The 7,938-nt window shown below is 33.1% G+C and overlaps 1 long non-coding RNA gene across 1 annotated transcript in view; it reads right to left on the reverse strand.

Annotated features, from left to right (window-relative positions):
- LOC118749295 overlaps positions 1-7,938 on the reverse strand; it is a 70,177-nt gene that overhangs the window by 39,254 nt on the left and 22,985 nt on the right. Inside the window, exon 3 of the long non-coding RNA XR_004994196.1 lies at positions 4,759-4,821. This is a non-coding gene — a long non-coding RNA (uncharacterized LOC118749295). The remainder of the gene's footprint in view (positions 1-4,758; positions 4,822-7,938) is intronic.

Raw genomic sequence — 7,938 nt, forward strand, 5'->3', positions numbered from 1 at the left:
TTCCATGGCCCCAAAAACCTTTAGTTACACTTGTTCAAAAAGAATCACGTACTCTGCAGGAAACCTAGGGTGACCTGAAATTTCTGACTTCAGATTCGGATTCAGCATACCCAAAAGCTTTAGAAACTGTTGAGAAAGCCCGGGTGATTTTTGAAATCCTAAATTTTGTTGTACTGTGTAATTTCTGATTTTAAGTTTTTTTGCTTGTTGCATCAAACATCACTAAAACTGCAGCAACAATTGCTTGCTTGCACACTACTGTGTCACTACACTTGTTGCATCTTTGCGAAAGTTTGGCTGACATCCAAAACGTATCAATACAATGTTTGGAAACTGTTATACTGCGGTATTCAAACTCTTTGTATATGCAGAGTTGCGACCCATTGCAACCATATACATTGCATACTTTAAACATTCAATTTAGCAATCAACAATTTTTCTGAATTAAATAAACAATTGGGTATTAGTATTGGGAATCTCCTGCAGATAAACAGAGTTTTCTGGTAGAAAAATATTGCTTTTTAACTATTCTATACTATTTCCACGAAAAGTTGCCTTTTCCCATATCAAATACATGGAAAACTTTATGCGCTTTGAGCGACCTCTAAATATTTTTTGATTTCAAAATAAAAAAATAAGGGTATATTTTTTTCGGTATAGAACAATCCTAGGGGGTGAGAGCATAAAAATTCCGACTTTGCTTTGTCACATGCATTTTTGGACCACCCTAATGCACATACATACCTATATAAAAAAAAAATTATTTATTAGTGCAAAAAGTAGTGGGTAGGCACTGTGGCCAATGATGTCCATCAGTTACCCCCTCTGTATTTAGGGATGCGGGATACCGTTACGGTATCGTTAGCCAGTATAACGGTTAATTTATATCGATAACAGGAGTTGCGATATGACATCGATACCAGGGTTGCCACTGAAAAACTTTCTTTTCTACCAAGAGCGGTTTCAAAGACCTACCAAAATGGCAGCGCTTCACAGCATTAAACACATTTATTTTTCCTGGTTTTTATACTTAAAATAAGATATCCAGTAAATAAAAAGATCAGAATATGCATATAGCATACACAAAAATTGTGTGTGCTTTTAACCAGACACACCTTTCGACATGTATTTCGACCGACAGAATCCGAATCTGAGGTCCGTTTGATTTCTAAACCCTCAAAATTTCGAGTAAATTTCGAAAACCCGAAATAGTGGCAAAAAATTCGCAGTTTGTAGTTTTAATAAAGCCTTCGGAGCAAATGACGTGAAAACCCGTAGCGGAAAATAAAATTCCGTCATATATTTTCTTTATCGCTCATTTGCATGCATACATCAGTGATCGGACTTTAAAAAAATTCGGTGTGGTAGATTCGGGAAAAATATGTGGTAGATTTCAAAAAAATGTGGTAGATCTCAGGTTTTAGATCAAACTTTGTACAAAAATTAAACAAATTTTGCAGGGTTTTACCTAAATTGCAAACTGTTTAATTAGACTCTAAAAAAAATTTAATTTTGAAGTTGCTAAAAATTGTGTTGAGTCTTGGCAATTTTTCTTCCTTGACAGTGTAAGCAGTTTTTTCCATATCAATATATTTTTCGAACATATTTCAAGAGATTTCTGCAACCTTGCGGAGTGCTGCCAGCTTTTCTTTTTATCACATCACGATGTAGAGAACAAATGTGGCATTTTCCAAAAACCGCTACTTGGGATTTACCGATTTTGACAATTCTCAAGCAAAAATAAACAACGCTTTAGAAACTTTATATGAACTGAAATTTGCTATTACTTTCACAAAAATCGCCGTTTTTTAACATTTCCACTATTAATTCTTTTTATAAATCATATATTTTGCAATTTAACACAATAACCACGTTTCCTGTCGAAAAATCTATTATTGAGAACATTTACTATTTTACAGTTTATTTTATCCTCCCATTCGGCTTTGTTTACTTTTACTTGAGAAATTTCATCGCCGCCGAGAATGCAGAATCTCAAAATCTATATATATATATAAACGTTGGCAGAATCTTGTATTACATCATTCTTGTTACCATATAGTGTTTAGTGCTGGACAATTTTTGCTCTTAAAATTAAGAAAATTATGTCGACCAAAAATAAAGCTACTCAAAAACGCGAATATGTGGTAGATTTCAGACCTTGAGTAGTAGATGCTCAAAAAAGTGGTAGATCTACCACAATCACTGGCATACATATATTATGAAGTGAGTACATATACATATTGCTACCTAAAGGTGAAAAGGTGCGAAGTCAACATATTTTTATACCCGAGCGCACTTGTGCACAAGGGTATATTAATTTTGTTCACATAACGGTTGTTTGTAACAGCCAAAACGAATCGAGATAGATATAGACAAATGTATACATAAATGATCAGGATGAAAAAAGAAATCGATTAAGCCATGTCTGTCTGTCCGTCCGTCTGTCCGTCTGTCCGTGTACACGATAACTCGAGCAAAAATAGAGATATCTCAACGAAATTTGGTATGTAGGTTTCCCTTAGTCCAAGGTAGGTTGGTATTGGGCGAAATCGGACTTTAACCACGCCCACTTCCCATATAACGGTAATTTCCAGAAAACGAAAACTGCGATATTTTAGTAACTACTGAAGATAATTCACTCAAAATTGATATTTACAATAATTTTTAGACGAAAAATAAGAATATTATAAATTTTTGGAAAATGGGCGTAGCCACGCCCACTTATGGTTATATGTGTATATCTTGGTAACCGCTGCACCAATTTCTTCCAAACTTGGCACAGTTGTTGGCCTTCGCATAACATACCAAATGACTGTAAATTTTTAAAATCGCTCAATAACCACGCCTACTTCCCATATAACGGTAATTTTCAGAAATACGAAAACTGCAATATTTTAGTAACTACTGAAGATTATTCACTCAAAATTGACATTTATAATAAGTTTTAGACGAAAAATAAGAATATTATAAATTTTTGGAAAATGGGCGTAGCCACGCCCACTTATGGTTACATGTGTATATCTTGGTAACCGCTGCACCAATTTCTTCCAAACTTGGCACAGTTGTTGGCCTTGGTACAGCATTAAAAACCGCCGAAACTTTTTAAAATCGGACAATAACCACGCCCACATCCCATATAACGGTAATTTAGAGAAATACAAAATCTTCGATAAATCATTAAATATTGAAGCTAATTTATTCAAAATTGATGCTTGCAACAATTCTTTACCAAGAAATACGTTTATGGTAAAATTTTTGAAAATGGGAGTGGCACCGCCCACTTATGATCACATATAAGTATACCGGTAACCGTTCTACCAATTTGTACCAAACTCGGTATGGTTATTGTACTTGCCACGTGTAAGCAAAACGTTGAAAATTATTGAAATCGGACTAAAATAACGGCCGATTCTCATATAACGGTAAATTTAAGAAATGCTTGAAACTTCAATATTTCGAAATTGAAGGACGCTAATTTACTCAAAATTGATACACCTCGGCTTACCATCTAGCGGAAGGTTTCGGAAGGGTGAAAAAACATATATTTAATACTTGCGCCAGGTATTTAATGTTCGGCTCCGCCCGAACTTAGACTTTCTTACTTGTTTTCATTTAGTTTGTGATGCAGAATGATAGATAATGCGAAACTACATCGATTTTTGATCTCTACTGAACAAATTCAAAAAATGGACTTGACACCTTTTCACCTTTAGGTAACGATATATTCTTTAGTAAGGTAAAAATAAACCTCACGGTTAGGCTTGCCAAAATCTGCGCGCTGCGGGTTTGATATTAATTTCTTCGAGTTGCGGTTAAAAACTTTCAGATTCTCCAATTTACTGGAAATATGACTAACAATAAGTGGTTTTATTTTTTGAATCACTCTTCTACTGCCATTTGAAATATTTTAACAACCTTGTCATTGTTGAAACTATTATCAATTCGCAAATGCATCCATCAATTCAATCACTTGATATTTAGATACGAAGGGGATACGACTTTTTTTACGAAAACACAGTTCAGAGAATTGCCGAAGATAATTGGTAGAATTCTGCCTATACTAGTAAGCAACGAGGTCTATAAATGAATGAGGGTAAAATTGATATTGTCAAAATTTGGCAAGCCTACTCACAGTGATGACAAAGTGAAAAATTATAACAAGCCAGAGATGTTTTCTGTTTTATGAGCAAAGAAATCTACCAAAATTTTAAGCGTCCTACCATCCTACCAACGAGAAAAAAAACCTACCAATTTTGGTAGGAAAAGCCCAAACGGCAACCCTGATCAATACAATATTTTGTTTCGATATCTGAAATACCGGAAACTTTTCTTTATGCCCTCTGTGCTTTTGGATGAAAAATAAGATTATTATTATTAAAAAATGTTCGTATCCGCAAAACAACTTTTGTTCAAATTAGTTTTTTTTTTTATCAAATTAACGTGCGCGATTCGGAACTTAAATGAGCGTTTATGTTGTTGATTTCATTGATAACATCAATTTATGTTACGACTACTAAATTATTTTTTATTGAAGACATATGGAAGATTATATGTATTTATAAGTATATGTAGTTACATACATAAAGTCTGAAAATACAATAAAATACATATGGGCCATTCCAGCGAAGAAGACACCTCAGGTAAAAAAAAAATAAATTACATAAATTGTGTTTAAATCAGTAAAAACCAAATATTTTTAATTTTAACCAAAAAACCAACAAGTTGTAATCGTCCTAAAACAATTTTAACTATACTCACGTATTTTTGTTCGTACCTCTAACCGTAATTTACAATGATTCTTTATTTTTCAGGTTTTCCAAGCTATAAAGATTAAAAATAATAATTAATGTTTGAGTTTCAATTTTTCGTTTAATTGATTTTTATTTTTTCGATCAAAAATAGATTATTTTATAATTTTAATTTTTGTGCTCAAAAATAATAATTATTATTGAATTTTATTTTTTTAACCTAAGAATAATGATCATTCAAAAAACTCACAAGCTATACCAGCGTGATTTCCGCCGTATCCTTTTCCCTAATAAAGGGGATAGGTCCCAAAAATTTCTGGTCAAAATTTCAGTAAGTTGCCACTGTATGGCCTTTTGAATTTTATAAACAATCATTTTCTTTTTAATGGAAAAGTAAAACTCAATAATATTCCGTATTCCTCGGACTAAAACTAGTAAAACTGTCAAAAAATAAAAATTCGCTCAGAGCGAGAGAGTAACATTGAAAAGTACGGGATCGCTTTCTAGTAAAAAATTGTAACTACTGTCAACTTCAACATAACCTCCAAATTTAGGTTGTAAATTTTTGCTTATTTTGTACGTAAACACACTCAAAACCTTTCAAATTCATTAGAATCCACTTATACAAGTAATTAAATACTTTTCAACATGAATTAGCAGAGTGCACTTTTCTTTTGTTTACAATTTGGTTGCCAAACACACAAAAGCTGATCGTTTGACACATTTACCAGAATTTACCAGCAAAAAACTTGCGGACTAAAACTGGTAACTTCTGACAAAGCGAGAACCGTATTTACTCTCTTTTTAGTCCTCTCAATAGTCTGAATGATTCTGACTAGTCCGGACTCGTACGGGATCGCAACTATTATCTCTGAGCAAAAAATATAAATCATAAAAAAATCATTTTTTGGGATCGACAAAATAAAAATCATTTTTATTGAGCGAAAAAATATTAACCAATAATAATTATTATTTTTGAGCGAAAAAAAATTTAAATCATAAAATCATGATTTAAATTATTTTACTCATAATGATTACCATCCCTGGTAAACACAGGTAGAATAGAAATCTGGAAATAGATTTTTATTGCTTGATTTTTCACTATTTTCTCTATTTTATTGTTATAAATACATATCGTTGCCTTAATATAGAAAGGCCCTATCTGACATCGTCGCTGATTTACAAAAAGTCGTAACTAACTAAAAATCGAAAATTTTCGTTTTAATTGATTATGATGCATTTGATCGAATTATGTGGCCTCACATCGTTTTATGCAATAAAAGATTTTAGTTAGTTACGGCTTTGTGCATTTCAGCGACGATGTGAGATAGGGCCTTTCTATATTAAGGCAACGATATGTGATATTTTTGCATCAAGTTTTAAGGGCATTCCTCATGTGCTAAAGATGACAATGCAAAGAATAATTATCCAAAAAGAAAGAACCATTTGTGAGCTTTAAAATGGAGGTAAGTTATTAGAAAAATGCATTTATGGTCAGAAGTTTTAAGCGTTCACAAAAATGATTTTCGGATGTCCCACCCGCCACAGCACAATATGTATTTTTGAACGTGACACACAATTTCTTAAGTTTCCCATTGTTTAAATGAAATTGTTTAAATTAAAAATTTAATAAATATTCACATAAAACCGGTAGGGTTAATTTTACTCATGAACTATGCGTAAAGGTGACTCGTCCCACCCGTCACAAAATGTTGTCCCACCCGTCACAAGCAGTGATCGGACTTCTACCACGTTGTGGTAGATCTGCCACTTTTTGGAGCATCTACCACACATGGTCTGAAATCTACCACATATTCGCGTTTTGAGTAGTTTTATTTTTGATCCACATAATTTTCTTAATTTAAGAGCAAAAATTGTCCAAAACTAAACATTATACATATGGTTACAAGAATGATATAATTCAAGATTCCGCATTCCCGGCGGCGATGAAATGTCTCAGGTAAAAGTAAACAAAGCCGAATGGAGGGATAAAATAAAATGTTAAATTGAAATATGAATATATGATTTATAAAAAGAATTAATAGCGAAAATGTTAGAAAATTACGATTTTTGTGAAAGTATTAGCAAATTTCAGTGCATCTAAAGTTTCTAAGGCGTTGTTTACTTTTACTTGAGAATTGTCAAAATCGGCAAATCCATAGTAGCGGTTCCTGAAACGTGCCACATTTGTTCGTTACATCGTGATGTGATAAAAAGAAAAGCTGGCAGAACTACGCAAGGTTGCAGGAGTCTCTCAAAATATGTTCGCAAAATATCTTGATATGGAAGGAACGGCTTTACACTGTCAAGGAAAAATATTTCCAAAACTCAACGCAATTTTAAGCATCTTCAGTCTTGCACTTTATTATATTAAAATTATTATTTTTTTAGGTTCGAATTAAAATGTTTGCAATTTAAGTGAAACCTTGCACAATTTTTTTTAATTTTCCACCACACTTAAAATCTGCCACTTTTTCCAGATTCTACCACATAGAATTTTTTTCAGTCCGATCACCGGTCACAAGCTAAAATAATTTTTTTTTTTTTGTATTTTAAAATATAAAAGTGCCATTAAAGCAGAAAATGGTACTTAATATTCTTGCCATTTGAGAAAGCCGTTGTGAACGAAATATTTATAGGTTGTCCGAAATTGGGAAACGCATCCAACAAATCATAGAAGCGGGTGTCATCGTTGTCCCACCCGTCACGCTTGGAAAATGTTAAATTCCTGTGTAAATGATATAACTAAGTTTTATACATTATCAGTTTCGTAATAAACTGATATGACTTCAAGTGTTATTAGTTTGTGTGTTGGTGTTGGTTGATTTTTCCGACAGGGTGGTAAGATGATTTATTTTGGAACGAATTTCCGTCATCCCTTGTCAAGTTTGGTTTGCAGACAAACCGGTTTCGGCGTTGTGCCATCTTCAGTGTCATTTTTCGTTCTGTCTGGTTCGAGATTTGTCCCTAATTTATGTTCATTTATCTTAGGTAATGTGATTTTCGTCGATGATTAATTACTAGATATGCCATGGTGCCCATTTTTTGAAGCAGGTAATAGGTTCATCTTCGCTGTTTCGATATTAACATGCATTATGTTGTCGCTGTATGGTTTTTGCCTGCAGGTAGGTAAAAGTCAGTGATTTTTGCCCTGGTGGTGCTTTTTGGTGTGTTCGGAGTGTCCATGCCT

The sequence above is a fragment of the Rhagoletis pomonella genome, unplaced genomic scaffold (assembly GCF_013731165.1).
Source record: "Rhagoletis pomonella isolate Grant_MI unplaced genomic scaffold, Rhpom_1.0 Rhpom_scaffold_00014, whole genome shotgun sequence".
Lineage (NCBI taxonomy): Eukaryota > Metazoa > Arthropoda > Insecta > Diptera > Tephritidae > Rhagoletis > Rhagoletis pomonella.